Genomic DNA, 24,660 nt, shown 5'->3' with positions numbered 1-24,660 from the left:
CCCCCCACACACACACACACAATAGCCAGGCCCCCTGCAACCGTCACAGAATCTATGACAAGGCAGAATTTGCATGTAGAGCCTGAGCATTTTCATTAAAACATTTTTAGCAGACAATGGAAAAGGTGCCAGTACTCAGTACCCCCAAGTACCCCCTCAAAAAAAAGCCCTGAACTCCTCACTTTTAAACCAGATCTACTATAAAAATAAATTGTTTTTTTTTTCCTGGTGAGTATTCTTCACTCAGCAGTTACCATGGAGTTTTACACATCTCAAAAAAAAAATCTATATATTAATCTCAAAAACAGGCTTCCACTTCAAATAAATCACTAGAATCCAGCCACATCGCTCCTAGCTTGGCATGAGACAGCAAACTTATGTTCATTTTCGCTGTTGTAAATTCAAAATCTAAATTCAAGTAAACAATTTCTATCATCAAAATGCAGTCTGGTTTTGTACACTAAAAACAAACAAAAAAAAAAGTGTTTCTGGGGTTTTTTTTCAACAAGAGAACAAAGGCTATATCAGTTGCCAGTTTGAACTGCAGCATCTCATTCCAGTTCATAAATGAGCACGAAATCAAATAAATTCCTCTTTTTGGAAAACACCTAGAAACATGTATAGTCTTTCTGCAAGATGACACTATTTTCTACAGTAAACTATTTTCCGTTTACCTGTGCAAAGAAATTTCGGATACAGCTATTACAATAGGCTCTGACTATGTGAGCCAGAGCTAATCAGGTGCCACGGATTACTCGTTTGTAACATATCGCAAAGGAAGCTGAAAATACACCCCTTCCCTCCAATATTCACCCCATAAGTATATAAGTATTGCCATACTGGGAAAGACCAAAGGTCCATCGAGCCCAGCATCCTGTTTCCAACAGTGGCAAATCCAGGTCACAAATACCTGGCAAGATCCCAAAAATGTACAAATCATTTTATACTGCTTATCCCAGAAATAGTGGATTTTCCCCAAGTCCAATTTAATAATGGTCTATGGGCTTTTCCTCTTAGGAAGTCGTCCAAACCTTTTTTAAACTCTGCTAGGCCAACCGCCTTTACCACATTCTCTAGCAATGAATTCCAGAGTTGAATTACACATTGAGTGAAGAAAAATGTTCTCTGATTCGTTTTAAATTTACTACATTGTAGCTTCAACGCATGCCCCCTAGTCCCAGTATTTTTGGAAAGCATGATCAGACACTTCACATCTACCCGTTCAACTCCACTCATTATTTTATAGATCCATGTCAGTCAGTGGTTTAAAGCTGTTGACCACCATGGACCGAATCTAACCTACCTACAATGTCGGGCAATGGCCAGGGATCAACCCTCAATATCCAGGTCACTGAATATTGCTGAGGCCTGCATAACGCCTCTTTCCCGACTCGATCCACTAATCCATCTTGGCAGTTACTGCACAGTACTGCGGTGTCTAGAGGGGATACTCAGTGGCATTGTGTGGTTAAGTACCATTGAATTTTGGAGATAGCCCGCTAAGGGGCCCTTTTACTAAGATGCATAGGCACCTACGCGAATCCTACGCATGTCAATTTTGAACTACCACCCAGCTACCGTGTGGCCTGGTTGGTAATTTCATTTTTATGCACGTCCACTAAGCGTGCCAGAAAAGTTCCAGCGCTCAGCACTAACCAGTCAGTAAGCGGTATTGTACGTGCGTAGACCATTACCACCCGGTTAACACGTGAGATCTTACCGCTCACTAAATAGGAAGTATTGACGGGGTACCACAACAGTCCAGTGGTACTTCCTACTCCTAACACACCATCGTATCCGGCGCTACAAAAATATATTTATTTTTGTAGCACTGGAGTGTGCCTGGCGGTAATCGGACAGTGTCACGTTCTGCCCGGTTGGTGCCGGGTTAGCACGGGATCCCTTACCGCCACCTCAATGGGTGGCGGTAAGGGCTCCCCCCACCCCCTAAATAGCTGTGCAGCAAGTGCTTTATTTGCCACACGGCCATTTCCTGCAGAAAAGAGAGACTTCCCTTTTACCCACTGCGGTAAAAGGGGGGCTTCGGCGTGAGTGAAAAACACGTGCCTATACCAGCGCAGGCCCCCTTTTGCCCCAGCTTAGTAAAAGGGGCCCTCTGTCCCTTTGTTTATGCATTGTTTGAAGGGTTTATGCAGTGTTTTCCTTATTATCCGACACCGAGTCGGTCCCGTTTATATCAGATCATCGAGAATGTACTGTACATCAGTGTTTCCCAAGTCTGGTCCTGGAGTATCCCTTGCCAGTCAGGTTTTCAGGATATCCACAATGAATGTGCATGAAAGAGATCTGCATATAGTGGAGGCAGGGTATGCAAATCAAGTGCATGCATAGTCACTGTAGATAGCCTGAAAACCGACTGGCAAGGAATACTCCAGGACCAGACTTGGGAAACACTGATGTACATGACCTTCTTTCTATAGTAAATTACTAAGGTACCATATCAATGCGCTAGCAGGTTCCCTCATTCTTTGGAGAGAAATTTAAATTTATACTAGCAAACCAGAGCTTGAAATTTAGCTTCTGCTCAGGAGACCTTATTATCCAGCGAGTTACGGACTGATCAGACAGCTATGTACCTGTTTAGAATGCGTGGCGCATTACCAGCGCATTTCCTCTCCAGTGTCGGAGGCCTTTGAACATTGAGCATTAAACCATCACGCTCACGACAAAGGTTAGCATATGCCTTATTTTTAACATATCTTTAGTACAGCGGTCCCACTGTGACATGCTGTAAAATGTAATTAAGCACATGCTACAAGACTGAGGGAATTTTAAAAAAAAGGATTAAAAAACAGCACAAAGAGAAAGATGTTAAGCGCAATGAGGTTGAATGATGGACTTGCTCGTGGTCATATGGTAAACAGTTGTGATGGGATGCAAAATTAGCCTTCTGGTATCGCAGCTCCAACTAGTCCGCCTCATTACAAGCCCTTACAGATACAATGACCTCTCTTTTGTAATTAGGACATGGTGTTACATACCGTCAGTCTCTCTCTGGACTTAGATCAACTATAAAGTGCGGCACATACTTGGTTACAGTTTTTAAATCCCCATTTAGGAGCCTCCCTCAAATGTACGAATACCTTAAGCCACTGTTATTTTGTAAGAGGCTTTATTTTACTACATGTGATTTTATTTATTCCGTTTTCTTACTTACGCCGTCTGAATTTCAATGGAACAACAAGCAGCTGTACTGAAGAAATAGAAAATCTGCATTTAGGACTTGATTTTAGAACAGAACACCTATGTGAGAAGTCCAGAAGGCACCGTTTTAAAGTCTATTTCATTCAGGCAAGCTAGGCGCTTAGGGGCCTTTGTAAAAATGCCAACGTTTTCTAAAAAAAAAATGATGTCAGTGTTTTTCTATTTTATTACTCATGTGACTCAAGGAACCAGTCAGCACCAACAGTGCACAAATGCTGACATATAAATTTGAAGGTGCAAATTTAAGCACGTACTCTATCCCCCAGGCTCTATAAATGGCACTTGCAGTTAGGCATGCAAAGGAGCACCCAGTTATAGAATAGGAACAGTTAAGCACAGAACGTAATTAGCTAATTGGCACTTAATTGGAGATAAGAATCTCTGATAACCTTAAAATTTTAGGAGTTATTATTGATAGACACCTTACATTAGAGAGTCAAGTTATGGCCGTTATAAAGAAGATATTTTATTCGATGTGGAAACTAAAACGTATAAGGCCCTATTTTCCAAGGGATATATTCTGCAACTTGACGCAATCGTTGGCATTAAGCCATTTAGACTATTGCAATGGATTATATGCGGGTTGTAAAGTTCAGCTTCTGAAAAAACTCCAGACAGCCCAGAACACTGCTGTCAGATTGATGTTCAATAAAACGAGGTATGATAGTGTTGCATCTCTTCGTCAGATGCTCACTGGCTCCCAATTATGGACCGTATTACGTTCAAGCTTTGCACTCTGGTACACAAAATAATCTATGGTGAAGCCCCGGATTATATGATTGATTTACTTGATCTTCCAGCGAGGAACAGAAACAGATCATCTCATAATTATATGAATCTTCATTATCCCAGTTGCATTGGTCTTAAATACAAAACCACCTACGTGTCTAATTTCTCCTACTTAGGAACGCAGATGTGGAATGCATTACCGAACTGTGTGAAAATGCCACATGATCATCAAGACTTTAGGCGCTCTTTAAAGACCTGTTTTGTAAGGCCTCCCCTACTGATGCTACTCACTAGACTCTACATTATATTGCCTCAAAGGACCATTTTATTCCTTATTATTTTGTACCTTATTTTACATATGTACCCCTCCCTTACCTGACCCTATTTCTTATTGACTCGTAAGCTGCAAATAAATAAATACATAGAAATACTTGTTGTTGTTAACATGACATGCCCCTATTCTGTAAACTGTACACCTCATTGCTCTCACGCACAACTGCAAAGGGGGTGTTAACATGGGAGGGGCATGGGCGTGTCAGGGGCATTCTGACCATTCCTGCACACACTTTATAGAATAGTTGCGTAAAAGCACCAAACTGATGTCAGGTGTCAGCATTTATGCAAGCCATAGACATGGCCTAAGTGGTCACGCCTAACGATTGGTGCATAACAGCAGACTAACGCTGGTATTCTAGAGCAGATTTGGTGCACAACTCTGCCATTACTAGACTAGCGCCCAGTTTTCTTGACGCTTAGCTTTTAGAACCATTTAAAAAATTCCCCCTATCCCCTGGATTCTATAAATGGTGGATAAAGTTGCGTGCGCAACTCCTTTTCTGAACACCCTTAGTACACAGGTTCGTTCAGTTGGGCTGAATAATTTGGAACTTTAACCATCATATGAGTTTCAAAGAGTCTATTTTGATATTGTTGGATCTGTAGCACCTGTCCTTGTTCTTGGGGGGTTCTTGGGATGGACGTTTGTTCTTGTATGGTATACCTTTCACTGATACACTATACTAAATTGTTGCTTATATTTTTATTTATTTGTTTGTTACATTTGTATCCCACATTTTTCCCACCTATTTGCAGGCTCAATGTGGCTTACATAGTACCGTAAAGGCATTCGCCAAGTCCGGTATTGACCATGAACAGTCAAATCTTTGGACCAACAAAAATGTAGATTACAAAATGAACCTCAACTACCCAGAAGATTACAATGCCTCATCTCCTAATCAGGCTATTATCATAGGTTCCACCAGGAGAAACAAAAACAATATTGCTCCCCCCCCCCCCCCCCCCCCACCAAATAAAATTCCCAGAGTCCAAATAATGTGCCACAGAATGTTCAATGCCCAACAAGGGTTCCCTTTGCTTCCCCAAAGCTGGGTCAGGAGGATATCCAAGTTCGTAAAAAGTTTGGCAACAATTTTTAGGCGCCATTTACAGAATTTACCCTTATATGTGTACATATGTTTCCAGGGCTTAATTTGAAGGCAAAAAGGAAGTGGATCTGGGAGAGGGGCAGGCAGGGGCAGCAGCGTCAGGGGAAGAGAGGATGGATTAAGGGAACCTGCAAAGGGTCTGTTTGAAGCAGCAACATTAGTATCAACACTACATAGAGAGGAAGGGTCCCAGGTAATTTTAGTTCTAAGAGGAGGACATTTCAGGAGGACATTTATTCTGTGCTTTGGTGATTTAAAGGTTGGGGTTTAAAAGAGGTATTGTAAGTTTATTCGTAAAGGCATTTAGAATTTTAAAAAGCAAACTATTAGTTGTCATACCCTTTTCTCCATAGTTTGAAAACTTGAACTTTCTGCCACAGCCTATAGCCCTGATGGCGAACCTATGACACGCGTGTCAGCACTGACATGTGTGCCATTTTTGCTGACACATGGCGGATTTCAGCATTTCCTTGATTTGTCCAGGTTTCTCGACAAATCCGCCCCGCACTCCCCGACAGAATCCTCCGATGAGCACGCGACTACCTCACCTTCTTAACTCCTCTGCTCTGATGCATGCGCGACGGTGACGCAGGCAGGCTAGAGGCAGCGTCTGTGCTCGTGCGCGTGCCAGCCAGCGCCTGCCTGCTCAGCATCAGCTGGTGATAATCCTGCACGCTTCACGCAGGTGCAGCGGCTTACTTCTACTGTCTGCAGCCTGCTGCCTTCTCTTCAGCCACTGCCATAATAATCGCGAGTCGACGAGAGCACGAGGCTGCAGTGGGACGGTCTGGTCTCTGTCTTCTGACTCTTCTCTTGTTGTGCCCTGCCTGCCCCTTGCTTAGCCGCCGCCATAACAGTGAGGTAAGATTCTTAAGAATGGGCTCCCATGATAAATTGTTTGGGATAAATATAAGTAATATAACAGCAGGTTATGCCATGATAAATATCGCAAAATTATGTTTTTTTTCTCGAAGTGACACACCACCCAAGTTATGCTCGGTTTTTTGGCGAGTTTTGACACACCAAGCTCAAAAGGTTGCCCATCACTGGCCTATAGCATAAACAGATAGCCTGTAGAAGGCACAGCAGGGCCTAGTTCAGTTTCCATTCCCACCCACCTTCCCCAACTCCTGCCACCCCTAGCACATCTCTTCATTTACAGTCTTAACTAGGATAACGCCGAACACATGTAAGCCACATTGAGCCTGCAAAAAAGGTGGGAAAATGTGGGATACAAACGCGACAAATAAATAAAACGACAAGAGGGGAGTCTAACTAGGAAAACAAGAGGGGAGTTTTTCATTACATTTTATTACTTTCTGAGAAGCAAACACTAAATAAATCACACAAATATACCTTATAATCTTAAGGCTAATAGCTTAAGAAGTTTTAATTAAACAACACAATAATACTGAGATGCATACAGCAGTCCAGCAGCGAGAGGGGTGCCACCCAGTATTTTGCACTGTGTCATATGTATAATTATCTCTCATTTGGCGAGAGGTAATTACATGTTTGTGCTCAATGCAAAGAGCTCCTAGCTCTCAGAGAATGAGTCTGTTCTCTTGAGGACAGAGTAGCAGACTTGGAGGAGCTGAGGAGACAGAGAGGTACATAGGGAAGAACTAGAGGGACATTGTGGAGGTCCCACCTCCAGTCTGGCAGCCACTGAGCTGCCTTGGAGGAGGGAGGTCTCCTAAAAGGAGAACATCACCCTGGTGAAGTAGGAAGTAATCATGTAACCAGGACCTGCCCACCAAGGGATGAAATATCCTCTCACACTGAGGATGTATCTCCAGGAGCTTCTGCCCAGGAGGGAAGAGTTAAGACAGCTGTTGTAGTTGGTGATTCATTAGGTATGTAGATAGCTGGGTGGCTGGTGGACATGAGAACCGCCTGGTCACATGCCTGCCTGGTATGAAGGTGGCAGACCTCACACATCACCTAGATAAGGTTTTAGATAGTGCTGGGGAGGAGCCAGCTATCTTGGTATATGTGGGTAGCAATGACACAAGAAAACATGGAAGCCAAATTTAGGCTCTTAGGTAGAAAGCTGAAATTCAGATCCTCCAGGGTAGCATTTTCAAAAATGCTCCTCATTCCATGTGCAAGACCCAAAAGGCAGGCAGAGCTCCTAAATCTCATTGCCTGGTTGAGACAATGATGAAGGGATAAGGGATTTTGATTTGTTAGGAACTGGGCTACATTCTGAGAAAGGGCGAGCCTGTTCCAAAAGGATGGGCTCCACCTTAAGTGGGATAGGACCAGGCTGCTGGCGCTAATGTTTTAAAAAGGAGATAGAGCAGCTTTAAAACTAAAATGGGGGTGGGGGCAGGGAAGCTGACAGTCACCCAGGAGCGCATGGTTCATTGTGGAGATCTTTAGGGGATCCCGATAGAGGTTTCAATAATGGTGAAGGAAAGCCAGGATTGTCTAATGGGAGAGAGCAGAGTAACAGATGCAAATTATCCCCGCCAACATCAAGTCCTTAGTGGAATGCAGGGCATGGTACGAGAGGTAACAGTGTTGGATCCTCTGGGAAATAGTTACCATAACATGATCAAATTTGAGATGATATCTGGAATGAAGTCACTAAGGAAATCTACTGCACCAGCATGTCATTTTTGATAGGGTGACTGAGAAAATGAGGAAAATGGTTAAAAAGAAACCAGAAGGGTCAGCCGCAAAGGTTAGGGACTTTAAATCAGGCATGGAAGTTGTTTAAAAATACCATCGTGGAAGCCCAGACAGATGTATTCCACGTACTAACAAAGGTGGAAAGAAGAGCAAAGGACAGCCAGCATGATTAAAAGGTGAAGTGAAAGAAGCTATTAGAGCCAAAAGAGCATCCGTCAAAGAAAGGGAAAAAGTATTCAAATGAAGCGAATGAGAAGCAACATAAGCACTGTCAAGCTAGATGCAAAACATTGATAAAGAAGGCTAAAACAGAATATGAAGAAAAACTTGCCATGGAGGCAAACTCAGTTACACCTTTTTCAGGTACATCAGAAGCAGAAAGCCTATAAGGAAATCCATAGGACCGTTAGATCATGAAGGAGCAAAAGAGGAACTCAGGGGGGACAAGGTCATAGTGGACAGACTGAATGAATTCTTTGCTTCGGTCTTTACGAAAGATGATGTAAGAGATCTATCTACCTCTACCAAAAATGGTTTTCAAGGGTGACAATGTGGAGGAACTGAAAGAAATCTTGGTGAACCAGGAAGATATATTGATCCAGATCGGCAAGTTAAAGAATGATAAATCACCTGGACTGAATAATATACACCCCAAGGTATTGAAAGAACTTAAACATGAAATTGTTGATCTGCTTGTTAGTGACGTGTAACCTGTCGTTAAAATCATCCGTAGTGCCTGAAGATTTTTAAAAAGGGTTCCAGGGATGATCCAGGAAATTACAGACCAGTGAGCCTGATTTCAGTGCCGGGCAAAATAGTGGAGACTATTATAAAGAATGAAATTATAGAACACGTAGACGAACATGGTTTAATAGGACAGAGTCAGCATGGGTTCAGCCATGGGAAGTCTTGTCTCACCAATTAATTTTTTTGAAGGCAGGAATAAACATGTGGATAAAGGTGAGTTGGTTGACGTAGTGTATCTAGATTTTCAGAAAGCTTTTGACAAAGTTCCTTATGAGAGACAGCTGAGAAAATTAAAAAGTAATGAGATAGGAGGCAATGTCCTTCTATGGATTAGGAATTGGTTATTGGACAGAAAACAGGGGGTAGGGTTAAATGGTTATTGTTCTCAATGGAGGAGGGTGAATAGTGGAGTGCCGCAGAGATCTGTACTGGGACCGGTGCTATATAACATATTTATACATGATCTGGAAAACAGAACCATGAGTGAGGTGATTAAATTTGCAGATGACACAAATGTATCCAAAGTTGTCAAAACACATGCGGGTTGTGAAAAATTGCAGAAAGACCTTTGGAAACTGAATGACCGGGTATCCAAATGGCAGATGAAATTTAATGAGGACAAATGCAAAGTGATGCACATTGGGAAGAATAATCCAAATCATAATTACCTGGTGTTAAGGTCCACCATAGGAGTCAGCACTCAAGAAAAACATCTAGGTGTCATTGTAGACAATATGCTGAAACCTTATGTCTAGTGTGTGGCAGTGGCCAAAAAAGCAAACAGGATGCTAGGAATTATTAGAAAAGGGATGCAAAATAAGACCAAGAATATTATAATGCCTCCGGATTGCTCCAGGGTGCGACCTCACCTTGAGTATTGCATTCAATTCTGGTGAAAGAAGAGCGACCAAAGTGATAAAGAGGATGAGACCCCTCTGAGGGGGATATGATTGAGGTCTATAAAATCCCAAGTGGTGTAGAATGGGTAAAAGTGAATTGATTTTTCATTCTTTCAAAAAGTACAAAGACCAAGGTACATTCAATGAAATTACATGGAAATATTTTTAAAACAAATAGGAGGAAATATTTTGTCACTCAAAGAATAGTTGAGCTCTGAAATTTGTTGCCAGAGGCTGTAGTAATAGTTTGAACAAGTTCCTGGAGGAAAGTCCATAGTCTGCTATTGAGTGAAAACTCAAAGAATACTTAAGTCCTTTTCCTGGAGGAAAAGTCCATAGTCTGCTATTGAGATACACGTGGGAGAGCCATTGCTTGCCCTGGGATTGGTAGCATAGAATGCTGCTATTATCTGGGTTTCTGTCAGGTACTTGTGACCTGGATTTGCCACTGTTGCAAACAGGATACACAGCTAGTTGGACCATTGGTCTGACCCAGTATGGCTATTCTTATGACGTCCTCGATGGCCACAGGTTCAGTCCTGCTTCACAGCATTCAAATACATCATAGCAGAATAGGGGTTAGGTCCCCTTGCTCACACGTACCCTCTTCTGGAACCCTCAGTGTACCCTTTCTTTGGCCTTTGAGTTCCCTCTGGAGATCTATGGGATAATTCCATAAGAGGATGCATATTTTAAGCAGTAAAGTACACCCTCAGTTTGGAGTATTTTAATCAATGGCACAAACATTTACTCCTGCCCTAGAGCTAGTGCTTGCCACTTATGCTAGTATTTTAGGAAGAAAAGTTGCATCTTCGTACCCTCTTATCATAGGCATGCTGTTATAAAATTACCTTCTTACAGAGGTCCATGACTCTCCAATGCTCCTTCATTCCTAAGTTTAAATCTCTTTCTGCACATCTTTTCTTTTCCCCTTCTGGACTCCTAAAGGCTAGGATTAAGCAAAATTTGGGTAGCTCTGTCTCCTTTTCTCCATTCCACAGTCACAGCTGGGAACCAGCTTCAATAAGTAAAAAAATAAGAAGTACCACTGTAGGTACTGGTCAACACGGTCCTCTACTTCCACTGCAACAGGACCAAAGATAGGCCCCACTTTTCTCCTTTTGTCCTTCTTGCTGGTGATCCCTGGAAGTAGACTGACAGGTTTTTTTTTTTTGTTACATTTGTACCCCGCGCTTTCCCACTCATGGCAGGCTCAATGCGGCAGGCAATGGAGGGTTAAGTGACTTGCCCAGAGTCACAAGGAGCTGCCTATGCTGGGAATCGAACTCAGTTCCTCAGTTCCCCAGGACCAAAGTCCATTACCCTAACCACTAGGCCACTCCTCCACTCCTTGTTTGCTGTCTCATCCTACCAGAGAGACCAGAGACAAACATTCTCCTCTCACCACACAGCAATACTCAGAGTCTCCTCATGGACACACTGGGCAAGCCCTGAGCAGTACCCACTGTAGCATCCCCAGCAAAACATATCACAGCAAAATGGTTCAGTCCAGTCTACATTCATCACTATCTCTATGCTTTAGGAGAAGCGTAGGCATAGTAAAGAGTGCAAAGGCTTTTTTCACACATGAAAATTCCTCAAAATTATTTAGGTTTCATGAATGTAACAGTGGTGTGCCTTCTCCCATGTCGCCATGCCGACATTCTTCTCTTTTTTTGGAGGGGGGGGGGGGAGTTAAATGTAAGTCTTCATTGTAAAGGAAGATGGGCCACCTTCTTCCTGGTATCACAGGAACAGAAAGAACTGGTATAAAAGGGTAGCCCCAGGAGTTCTTTCCCTTCTCTTACCTTTCCCAATCTCACATTTACCCAACGCAGCCTGATTTGTCAGTGAAATGAGACGGCAGAATAGGGATTGGGTGCTTTGGTCAAGAGGAATAGGTGATGGGACAGACCGTGTATTCACCGTCACTTTCACTCAGTGCCAAAAGATCTAAACCTCCTGGTGACTGAATGAAACAGAACAACATGAAAGCAGAAAAGCAGAAGGGTTATAAAATAGAAAGTGATCTCCTCTAAGCTGCTTCTTTAGCCAGACTTATGGCTGCGAGTTCAAATGCAAGCATCATCTGGAGGACAACATTTCGCATTGTGGCAACCATGAAACCTTCACATATGAGTTAAAGACGTGGCATACTGAACATGACCTCTGGAAGGGGGTAAGGTGGGTCATTGTCTAGCAAGTCTTCTCCATCTTGAGCAGTAAATTATGTGATAGAATGACCTAATATTTTATTTCCTAAATATTAACAACAACAATAATAATTTGAGTGATTGCAGGAGCTCTCCTTCCAGCGTTAACTGAATGAGAGAGCAAATGACAAAAATTAAAGAGCATAGCATATTTCTCTACTTGAATAAGTACGTAACAAATAACACTCCATCTAATTATATGAAAGCAAGATTTTATTATCTCTATTGGAAAATAACTATAATTTAATCATTTTGAATTACTGTAATTTAATTCAGGGTAACGTGGCAGCTCTTTGCAATGACTGCACAATTGTGATTTACTCTACGGTTTTCGAGCAGACAGCTTCCGGGTGAGTCAATGCATGTATTCAGGATTTTCTGGATATTTTTTTTTTTTTTTAAAGCTGAACTGTTGTCAAGCAGATGGCATCCACCGATGGTCTCTCCCTGCACTGATTTTAATTCATTCAGAGAAATAATAGTAAAAATCCTTTTGTGGTGAGCTTGGGTTTGATCCTCACTATTGTTTTCAAAAATCAAAGCAAGCTTTTTAAACCTTTGCAAATGAGTAAAGTACCCAGGTCCCAGATTGATTCTGTGAAAGATGAGGTTCTCTCTCTCTCTCTTATTAGGTCTGAAAAAAAACCCCGATTTTCCATCAAACCAAAGGTAGTGAATTTTAGCAACGGCTCTCATTTGCAAATATAGAAGTACAGAAGTAATGCCACACTGGGAAAAGACCAAGGGTCCATCGAGCCCAGCATCCTGTCCACGACAGCGGCCAATCCAGGCCAAGGGCACCTGGCGAGCTTCCCAAACGTACAAACATTCTATACAATCAAGCCATTGTGACATCACTAATGAGGTTGGCTCTTATTGGTGGAATGAGCCACTATGACATCACAATAGGTTAAATCACTGCTCTATGTAATAAAAGTGAGCCAAGTAGAGGACATAAGTACATAAGTAATGCCACACTGGGAAAAGACCAAGGGTCCATCGAGCCCAGCATCCTGTCCACGACAGCGGCCAATCCAGGCCAAGGGCACCTGGCAAGCTTCCCAAACGTACAAACATTCTATACAATCAAGCCATTGTGACATCACTAATGAGGTTGGCTCTTATTGGTGGAATGAGCCACTATGACATCACAATAGGTTAAATCACTGCTCTATGTAATAAAAGTGAGCCAAGTAGAGGACATAAGTACATAAGTAATGCCACACTGGGAAAAGACCAAGGGTCCATCGAGCCCAGCATCCTGTCCACGACAGCGGCCAATCCAGGCCAAGGGCACCTGGCGAGCTTCCCAAACGTACAAACATTCTATACAATCAAGCCATTGTGACATCACTAATGAGGTTGGCTCTTATTGGTGGAATGAGCCACTATGACATCACAATAGGTTAAATCACTGCTCTATGTAATAAAAGTGAGCCAAGTAGAGGACATAAGTACATAAGTAATGCCACACTGGGAAAAGACCAAGGGTCCATCGAGCCCAGCATCCTGTCCACGACAGCGGCCAATCCAGGCCAAGGGCACCTGGTGAGCTTCCCAAACGTACAAACATTCTATACATGTTATTCCTGTTACAAGAAAAGCTAGTTTTAAGTGAAATTTGGCAATCATGAAAGATTCCAAAGTGGAGGCACTGGAGACTGAATACCTCTATATACAAAATAAAAGTGTCTAATCAGCATGGACTACGCTGTCAGTCTAAAAAAAAAAACCCTCTCGGAGCAATTGAGACTCCATTCCACATCAAAGGTGCTACACTGTGACAGTACCACCTACAATTTTTTGATCAGGATTAGCTGACCCCTGACGCAGGCGCTAGTGCGCCGAAACAGGGCTCGTGTCGGGTCTATCCGTCAATTAATAAACAAGAAACTTTGATCATCTCAATCCTGAAGGCCCAGTGTTGCTTTTTTGTTTCTGTATTATTTTGTATGCTGTTTTACCCTCTCTTTTGTGTATGTGGGAAAAATAAATACCATACCATTAATTGCACAATTAATCACAATTACAAATTTTCATCAAAATGCAGAAATAAAAAAAGTAATGATTAAAAAGTAATGAAAACAGTAAAAAAAAATACAAAATACAAATTGAAAAATTACAATTTAAAGAATCTATAATAGAATCAAGAATAGTATAAACAGCCTTATGGTTTCAGAGTCTATTTCACAAATGCAGCCCTAAAATTTAAGACATAAACTGGCATGTGACAGGCAGAATCTCCAATTGCCAGTTCTTTGAGCCATGTAGTCATTAACGAAACATGTTTCTATCCCCTTTCGCCTCATCGACCCCTCCCCCAATGCTCACCTACCCTTTACACCTCTCCTACTCCCTTCACTCTTACCCATTCCTCTCCACCTCATCTACCCTCCAATCGTTCACTTACCCTTGCTCATACTTCTCCTACTCCCCTCATCCCTGCATTTCTACGTTCTTATTTCTTTTATTACTCTGATAATACTCAACTTATTTCTCTCCACCAATACTTTGGTGGAGGAGTAGCCTGGAGTGGAGGAGTAGCCTAGTGGTTCATGCAGTGGACTTTGATCCTGGGGAACTGAGTTTGATTCCCACTGCAGCTCCCTGTGACTCTGAGCAAGTCACTTAACCCTCCATTGCCCCTGGTAGAAAATAAGTACCTGAATATATGTAAACCGCTTTGAATGTAGTTGCAAAAAAACCTCAGAAAGGCGGTATATCAAGTCCCATTTCCCTTCCCCCCCCCCCCCCCCCCCCACTATGTAAGCCACATTGAACCTGCTTTGAGTGGGAAAGCGCGGGGTACAAATGTAATAAATAAATAAATAAATCAACGGCTATGATGGCTGCTGTTCCTCACTTAAACTCACTTCCTAAGGAAAAAAAACAGGCAATCTGGAACTACCGCCAGCCCAACCCCCAGCGTGCGGCATTTCCAGTGCTAGGCAAAATAGGTCCCTAAGTTTTACCCGGTGGTAATCGGGTAGTGCCACGCGCTGGCCGGTTACCACCAGGTTAGCGCGGGAGCCCTTACTGCCACCTCAATGGGTGGCCGTAAATGCTTCCCCCTGCATGGCCACACCGTAAGTGCAATCTTACCACATGGCCATTTCTTTTTTCGACCTTTTTACTCACTGCGGTAAAAAGGGCTTCAGCGCAGGGCAAAAACGGCCGCCACTGCTAGCGCAAGGCCCCTTTTACCACAGTTTAGCAAAAGGGCCCCTGCATGAATTACTACTAATACTACTTATCATTTCTATAGTGCTACTAGACGTACGCAGCGCTGTACACTTGAACATAAAGAGACAGTCCCTGCTCGATAGAGCTTACAATCTAATTAGGATAGACAAACAGAACAAATAAGGGATAAGGACAAAGAGTAGCAAGATTCCGTGCAGAATCCTAATGAGTAGCAAGATTCCGGAATCCCATAGTAGCAAGATTCTGTGCAGAATCCCAAAGAGTAGCAAGATTCCGGAATCCCAAGACTACTACTTATAATTTCTATAGCGCTACTAGACGTACGCAGCGCTGTACACTTGAACATGAAGAGACAGTCCCTGCTCGACAGAGCTTACAATCTAATTAGGACAGACAAACAGGACAAATAAGGGATAAGGACAAAGAGTAGCAAGATTCCATGCAGAATCCCAAAGAGTAGCAAGATTCCGGAATCCCAAGACTACTACTACTACTTATCATTTCTATAGCGCTACTAGACGTACGCAGCGCTGTACACTTGAACATGAAGAGACAGTCCCTGCTTGATAGAGCTTACAATCTAATTAGGGCAGACAAACAGGACAAAGGGATAAGGACAAAGAGTAGCAAGATTCCGTGCAGAATCCTAATGAGTAGCAAGATTCCGGAATCCCATAGTAGCAAGATTCTGTGCAGAATCCCAAAGAGTAGCAAGATTCCGGAATCCCAAAGACTACTACTACTACTTATCATTTCTATAGCGCTACTAGACGTACGCAGCGCTGTACACTTGAACATGAAGAGACAGTCCCTGTTCGACCGAGCTTACAATCTAATTAGGACAGACAAACAGGACAAACAAGAGATAAGGGAATATTAAAGTCAGGATGATAAAATCAGGGTTCTGAACAAGTGAATAAGGGTTAGGAGTTAAAAGCAGCATCAAAAAGGTGGGCTTTTAGCTTAGATTTGAAGATGGCCAGAGATGGAGCTTGACGTACCGGCTCAGGAAGTCTATTCCAGGCATATGGTGCAGCAAGATAAAAGGAACGGAGTCTGGAGTTAGCGGTGGAGGAGAAGGGTGCAGATAAGAGAGATTTACCCAGTGAACGGAGTTCCCAGGGAGGAATGTAGGGAGAGATGAGAGTGGAGAGGTACTGAGGAGCTGCAGAGTGAATGCACTTATAGGTCAATAAGAGGAGTTTGAACTGTATGCGGAAACGGATAGGAAGCCAGTGAAGTGACTTGAGGAGAGGGCTAATATGAGCATAACGACACTGGCGGAATATTAGTCGTGCAGCAGAATTTTGAACAGATTGAAAAGGCGAGAGATGGCTAAGTGGGAGACCTGTAAGGCATAAAACTGACTCACATTTTTTTCTGCAGAAGCAAACAGAACTAGGACGGAACAGTAGTCACTGGGTGAGTTTACTGGACTCATGAATGTTTCTTTTGTATGTGAATTTTTTTTTTAATCTCTCTCACTAGTTGTATTTCCTTTCTGACTTTTAGTATTAGAGCAGAAAGCAGGTCCCTGGAGTACCCTAGTGTTCGGTGCAGTAGACTGTAGAGAAGGGGACCCAGGCCCATATCCCACTCTAACTGGTACACTTATGGTGGAACGTGTGAGTCCACAAAAACCTATCAAAACCTACTGTACCTACATATAGGGGACACCTGCATGCATAAGGGCTATTGTGGTGATGTACAGTTGGGTGCACTAGGTTTTTAGTGGGTTATGGAGGGCTCACCATACAATATAAGGGGTAATGGCAAGATGTGTACCTGGGACCTTTTATATGAAGTCCACTGCAGTGTCCCCTAAGGTGCCCCACTGCTCTGCTGGGATGTCTGTGTGGCCAGTCTACTAAGAATGCTGGCCACTGCTGGCCTCCCATTCATCCCAAAGGTTTGTTTTTGAGTGTTTTTCCCCTTAGAATTTTTTTTTTTCAAAATGGTCCTAAAAGATAGATTCACTGGACCAAATTCTATAAATGGGGTCGAAAAACCATGCGCTTAGCGCGATTCTATAAATTAAGCATACAGTTACGCATAGTTTATAGAATATGCTCACGTTCTGTTCTTGTGACTAAAATTTAGGCGCACCCATTTAGGCCACCTAAAACCAGGCCTAAATACCTGCGCCGATTGGGTGTATTCTATAATAGTGCACATAGTTTTCTAAAATGGCCACAACCTGCCCATTCCACACCCATGGCCATGTGCCTTTTTAGCAGCGCGCATTAGAATTTATGTGCACCACGTTATAGAGTATGCCTAGAAAGTTGTGTACGCAAATTCTAATTAAAGCTAATTAGTACTGCTAATTGCTTAAGTACCAATTATCGGCACTGATAGGCTTGTTAATTAAGTTGTGCGCACAATTTGGCCATGCGACCAAATTAGCGCACACAACTTAAGGCACCCTTTATAGAATTTGAGGGACTGAGCACATAAACATCTAGCAAATGGCCATTTTCGAAGCAAAAAGTTGGACGCTTTTCTAGTTTGAAAAGGGCCATGTTCGCTACTGGATTTTTGGACATCTTTCACAAAATGTCCAAAATTGGATTTAGACGTTGTATGGAAAATGCTGCTCTTAACTTCTAATTGGAACACACTTACAACTATGGTGATTTTAAAAGTCACCGGCCAGGCTGAAAGCTAGCAGCTAGGAATCTCAGGCCTTTTGGAGAACTGGTCTCTAAAGCACCAAACCAGCCTTGGGGTAAAGGAAACAGAGTGATGCGCCAATGAGAGAAAGAAGTTTGGACTTTTGCCTCAATTTTGCCTTATAATAAGGCCTGCATTTGACCTATGTCCAGCATTAAGAATCATGGGCAAAGGGAATGTAGCAGGATGTGGCTTGAAGACGATGGCCAGAGGTGGAGAGGTCTTGGGGACAGAATTACCGCTTGGAGTGGTGAACTAGAGGAGGAGGATCCTGAAATAGAGAACATGCAACAGAAGGAAGACAAAGATTTCTGAAGAGGATCACAAAGAATCCAAGTGACCAGAAAAAGAGGCACCTGAAATCCAGAGGGAAAAAGTGATCTTCAAAGGAGTTTATCCATCTAACCACAAGTGTCTCAAATTCTATATTTTTTTCTATTTTTGTTTTTTTCTTTATGTCTGTGAATGTTCAGCTGAAAAACTGAGTTAAAATTTAGATTTTTCCCAGTAAAGATTGTTTTTACCCAATAGACTTCTGGAGTGGGCACAGAACTTTTTAGGATTGAGTGAATGCTAGCCTGGAAGAAAGGCCAAGAAACACTTGAATTGGTAAGTGATTACTTCTGAATTTGGGCCTTGGAGAAGACTCACTGCCCTCCCACCCCTCAGGATCCATAACAATAGGTAAGTCACCTCCTGCTCTACTCGCTGTCTGTAATTCCATGGAGCCATAAACCCATGATCCACCGTGGGGATTGGCTAATTGGAAGGAGAAGAGAGTGTGCGGCAGAAAGCTAGTGCTGTAAGGTGTGACAGCTTCTTGAGTCATTCTAATGTTTGCTCTGCAGATTCAGAGAACTTATGGGGGTCAGAAAGAGAACAGTTCAGTACACTTATGGACCATAATGAGATAAGAGAAAGTATATTTTGGGGAATACTTTTACAAATATTAGATATTGCACCAAGAAAAAAATGGTAAATATTATGGAAGATATAGAGCCCAATGGATTAGAAAAGGAGACTGTGATGACACCGTAAACTTCCTAAAGAAATATGTGAATATTCTGTTTCCTTCCTTTTATCATCCTAAACTGTATTTCATTCTTCCCCATTACCACATTTTATTTCGCTGCAGTTAGATGTCCTTCCCAAAAACTTCAAAGAAGAACTAGCAGCCAAATAAAATGAAAAATCCCTGTGGTTCTCTCGTTACTTCAAACAAACACTGGGGCTTTTCTTTTTCTGTAGGTGTATATTTACCTTTAATTTGTATTGCACTGACAGCGTTTAGGGTAAGCTGCTTTCTGCTTTGGTCCAGTAACCTTTATACTCATAGGTTAACTGTTGCATGTGACCTCTGCTCTCCAGTTTCCTTGAGACCTACCTTGCTCTTACCTCAGTCAGGTACAACATTTTGACTCTACTGGTCATGTCCAGAGTCTCTAGTCCTCTGTACTCACCTCCTGAAGAGATAATCTGCACCTTGGCTCCAGCACAGCAAAGCAAGCTCTCACAGACCTCTTCTCATTCATTACCTTTTCACCAGTTTGACATTCATCAACTGCAACGTTCGTCTTCATTCATTTTCCATGGAGGTCTTTCAACCAATTTAGCAGCCCATCCTGTCAGTAGCTGCTGAACTGAGATTATTAATTCAGACTGCCTCACGCTAGTTTCAAGGATCCTCATGCAGTAGGGGCTTCTTTTGCAAAGGCACGCTAGCGATTCCTGCGCGGCATATGAGAGGAAGCCCATAGGAAATGAATCGTTAGCACGGCTTTGTAAAAGAAGCCCTAAGTCTCTTGTCTTTACTTATCTTATAAACTAAGAATCTGAGTCTCCTCTATGGAAGTTGGACTGGTTTAGTTATCTGTTTAATATTGCACTGGAAAAATGCAGTACGAGTGTAGAAAATTTCTTGCCCAGTCATTTTTATTTACTCCCACACCAAAGTAGCCAGCAGGTTGTACTTCTGTTTCCTCCATGGCGACAGCAGCGGCAGAAGACCCTCATGATTTTGGAGGTAGAATGGAATAGGCCAAATATTCATGTAGAATATTAGCTGTACTATAAAAAAAGCCTGAGGAAACTTCAAAAACAAAACTTTATAACTCTTGCTTTATGAAAGGCGAAGGTAAGAGGCCATTTATATAGAAGGAGAATGTCATAAGCAGAAAGTAGATTGCTTAAAGATAGTGGGTTTGCTTGGTTCTTCATCAGTGGGCCTAGTGATCAATTACAAAAATAGCCATAAAGAAAGCATAGCAGATAGACCCAAGGAACAATAAGAAAAGTTCAGAAAGAGAAACTGTAAGGTAGTATATGATGGGCCAAAGCCTGGTAAATATCCAACTGGGCATCAAATCAACATTTTTCTACTCTTGGCCTTATAAAACCCATACTGTAGTAATCCCTGTGCCAAACGTGTGCTTCAACAATTTGTCTGTACTTATTTCTCTGCTGGACTCAAGAAAACCAGGGAAATGCAATATTCTCAAATCACCAGAGGCCGATTGTATTGTCAACGAATTCATTAAGACCTACCCACTCTAGCAGCAGAAAATGCATTACCAATGAGCCAAGGGTTTAATCTTCACCAGTGACATCACAAAGATATTGGATCACTACATCATTTCTGCTACAAGTCAGCCACAACTAGTGGAAAAGGTGTTCAGTTCAGTTTAAAGCTAGATACATTTTATTTGCTATCATTTACCCATGGCTGGGCCGGGCAAGGTCAGGTCTCCCCCTCCAACCCGAATTTCAATTTCATCGAATGTTTCTTTAAGAGTGATTGGGGAACAGCAAAGCTGTGGATAGCACAGATTTATTTAGAAGTCAAGACCTATACAATAGTTGCCAGTCTTCATATTTATGATGAATCTTAATGGGGGTATCCTATAGAATATGCATGCAAAAAATATACACTGTTTATCATCATTTTGCAGATTTTTCAACTTTGTTTCATTTAGTTCTGGGGCAGACTGACCATTCGGGCAACCAGTGCCTGAGGGCCCAGAGCAGGTGGGGGGGGTCTAAAACTTCTTCCCCATATGACCAACATCTCTCTCTCTCCTCTGTCCTCAGGTCTTGCATGCCCCCTCTCTCTCATCCCCTCCCCCGCTTTGGCATCTCCCTTGTCTCTGATACCCCCCCCCCCCCACTTTGTTTACCTGAAAAATTCCTTTCTCCGTTCAGAGTCCCAGCATAGGCTGCTGACCAAAACCATCTCTCTGCTGCAGCCTACCCCTTTCTGATGCAACTTTCTGCTTCTGTAAGGACGGACCGCAGCAGACAGAAAGTTCTGTTCCCTGTATGGAGAAAGGAACTTTTGAGGTAAATGCAGTGTAGTGGGGGGGGGGGGGGGGAGGCTGGGGATGGAGGAGAGATAGGAGATATTGGCCTCAAGAGGGGCGATGTTGGCCTCAAGAGGGAGAAAGATGTAGGACCTGGGGAAGGGAGGGAGGCAGTTGTGGGGGAGGGGGAAGCAGTGGCGTACCAAGGGGGGGGGGCGGTGGGGGCGCCGCGGCGCGCGCCTGCTCTGAGATCGCTGATTTCTCGCATTCGCTGCAGCTCCCCCTCTGCTCTGCCCTGGAACAGGTTACTTCCTGTTCCGGGTCAGAGGGAGCTGCAGTGAACACGCGAAGTCAGGGAACTCTGAGCAGGCGCACGCTGCGGCACCCCCCCCCCAGCGGCGTGCACCCGGGGGGGTCCACGCTGCATCGTGGGGGAGTGCTGCACCCGGGGGGGTGGGTCCGCGCTGCATCGGGGGGGGGGGGGTGCTGCACCCGGGGGGCGGGGCGCCGCCCCGGGTGTCCGCCCCCCTAGGAACGCCACTGGGGGGAAGAGATGGTGGAGCTGTCAGAGGAGGAAAGAAAGATGTTGGATCTGGGAAGGGGGGAGAGAGATGCTGGATTCGAGGGGATGGAAAGAGAGCAGGAGAGATGTGGGACCCAGTGGGGGGAGGGCCTGACCCTTATTGCCCAGGGGCCCAGATCCATGTCAGTTTGCCCCTATTTTGTTCTTCTTATCTATTTCATTTTGTTGTTGTTTTTTTTTTTAGCATGGTTTTTATAGTCTATTTTTACAATGGCAATGCGGCCTATTTACTAATCGGCATTAACTGTTTTAACACAGGAATTACTGCACATTAACCTGAGCCCTTACTAACAGTTACCACTGTACGTTAACTGTTAGTCCATGGTAATTCCTTCACAAAACAGCTAATGCATAAGTTAGGATTATAGGGTGGAGAATGGGAGGGAACTGTACCTTACAGTTAACACGGAGGTAGTTATTCTGCGTTAACTGTTAACATGACAGATAACATAAAGCTTTTAACACTGTCTCAAGAAGTCTAGCTAACTTGTAACAGTGTTTGCATGTTAGTACCCTTTTTGTGAAATTTAGCTGAAAGAGGGCCAATGAGCTCTTAGGGGGGGGAGGGGATGTCAACTCGCTGGTGGTCCAGTGGGCCCGATGCCTCCACCCCCAACCTTGACATGGGACTTAAAGTTTCACAAAATCCTCCTCTCCAAAGCCCTGCCCCATCCTGAGACCTCACCCCTTCTCTAACTCATTGCCAAGCATTTGCAAAAGACGGAATCTTTATTTTCGTTTGTACCTGTGTTCCTTCAGCATATTTCCACGCACCAAGGTCTCTTTAAAATATACAACATGCACTTAAACGCAAGCTAGATAACAAGGCAAATTTATAATTCTAAAACTGGACCTCCTATCACCATATAATCTATATTTCTGAAATCCAGTGAATATATTTTACATATAAAACTGTTTATCGGACTAATTCAACAATCTTCCATAGTCATGTGTCTCTGTCTTATATCTTATTCAAAACTAATTCTCCCAAAACCTCAGTGATGTTAGTCACTGCAGCTTCAACTGCAGTGATATAATTAACATCAAAATCTTCATCGGTTCTTTAACATTTAACATTTTTTATATTTTTGAAAATTTTTTCACTTATCTCATCTCATTGTCGGACCCAGGGGGAAAATTGTCCGACATGCACGTTTCGCCCAAACCTGGGCTGCCTCAAGGACCTTCCCCTACAAGCACATAAACCCATAAGATAAATTAATTCCCCGTACTTCGGCTCAAGACCGCCGTCTGGGAAGAGAAGTTCTAAAGAAGAATATAATCTTTTAAACTCACCCGGTCTTTTCGTTAGCGTCAGCTTAGCAAAAGAAACTTAGAAGCCAAGATGGCGCCAGCGTTTTTTCGACCACATTAAATAACAGCTGGCATAAACTCTGTGCAGCAGCCCAACAGTTTTCTGTAATCTCTCTTGCCCCTAACCTCAAGGCTCTCCTGGAGGGGTAGCTCTCCAGTTACCACAATCCCTTCCCAAACGACTCAGTCCTTTCTGGTAGCCCTCTGCTTCTCTAGCAGTTTCCTCCTCTGGTAAGGGACTTACCTAAATGGTCGATATTCAGAAGGCCTTAGCCTACCCAGATATCTCCTACTCATCAGGTCCATAACTGGATTTTCAGCAGTATCATCTGAATAATGCCACTAAAAATCAGAGAGACCACTTCATCTCTATTCAGGTAGTGCCTGCCAAGGTGGTTTGAAGGTGGAGCCTGGGCGGAGTTCTAATTTACCCAGTTAGGGTTAATTTTCAGTCTGTTAACACAGTAACTGCCTAGATACAGTTAGGACAGAAAAAAGGATGGCCTAACTTTCTGGTTACTTATCCAGGTACTGATCTGAGTAGCACGAGGCAAGTTATACCCAGATATTCAGTGATGGCCAGTATCTGGACACTGGATTAAAAAGCGCCAACCATCACAGGCTGAATATTGGGACGTTAAAACGTCTCACCAGACTCTCCAATTAATGTCACATTCCTATAGTTACTTCTTTCCTCCTGATGACTTTAGATAGGTGTACCAAGAACTACAATTCCCAGCAGCCTCTTTTCTCCGCCTCTTTCCTTCTTAAAGTGGCCTACTCTTTTTTTCTACTTCTCTTTCTCATCTGGGAATTTCTTTATAGCTTGTGTTTCTCTCCATCTCTAGACTGATTCCAGCTGAGCAGGGTAAACACCTTATCCTATCCCCACTAACAAAAATGCCTGACTACACCTAGTGACTGGAGTTAACATTTGCATACAACAAGGGTAAAATATAGAATCAATTCTATTAATGACAATATCCCTATTAGTCACATGTTTGTACCTATTAGCATTCATTTATCAAGAATAAAGGATAAGCGTCATCTTGCAATATTCTATTTAAAAAAAGATGTTGATGTCAAACTGATATCTTAATTAGATATTACAAAATGGCTTTTAGGAATCCCGATGTCATGAATAGTCAATGAAGCCAGCTAACTGTGAAGAAGTTAAAGTAATATCATGTTATTAAGTTTTGAAAGGTCTCGGTATTCATAAAAATTAATAGGCCACTTTTAAAGAATTTTAATTACAGGATGTCAAACAACCTTGTCAGCTGACCTCAGGGATATATTATTTAAATATAGTTGCATGTCCCTTTATTCCATCACACAGCAAAACATCAGCATAACCAGATGGTTATATAATGGTAACAATATGTGAAGCATAGGTTTTGTGAGTGACAGGTCTCTTATAGTATAATTTGGGATCTACGTTGCATATATCTAGGCTCGATGACCATCACATTAAAAAAAAAAACCCATTACATTAGCAACTATTAAATAATCTCCCAGAATGAATTAAGTAAAATCAGCGAAACATTACATAGATTTTGTTATCTCTGGCCAATTCACAACGTGAACATAAATTCTTCCTCTGGAAGGAGGAGGAGAAATGTTTCAGATTCCAAAAGTCTCTCGGATTTTCTTGTATCTTTGTTTGGAGGCATATAACATGAACAGCCCACATTG

The 24,660-nt window shown here is 42.8% G+C and overlaps 1 protein-coding gene across 1 annotated transcript in view; it reads right to left on the bottom strand.

The window, feature by feature from the left end:
* Window positions 1–24,660, bottom strand: part of CAMTA1 (calmodulin binding transcription activator 1) — a 2,140,984-nt gene that overhangs the window by 1,780,322 nt on the left and 336,002 nt on the right. The window lies entirely within an intron of this gene.

Source organism: Microcaecilia unicolor, chromosome 13 (assembly GCF_901765095.1).
Source record: "Microcaecilia unicolor chromosome 13, aMicUni1.1, whole genome shotgun sequence".
Lineage (NCBI taxonomy): Eukaryota > Metazoa > Chordata > Amphibia > Gymnophiona > Siphonopidae > Microcaecilia > Microcaecilia unicolor.
This window is presented reverse-complemented; position numbering and strand designations above follow the sequence as displayed.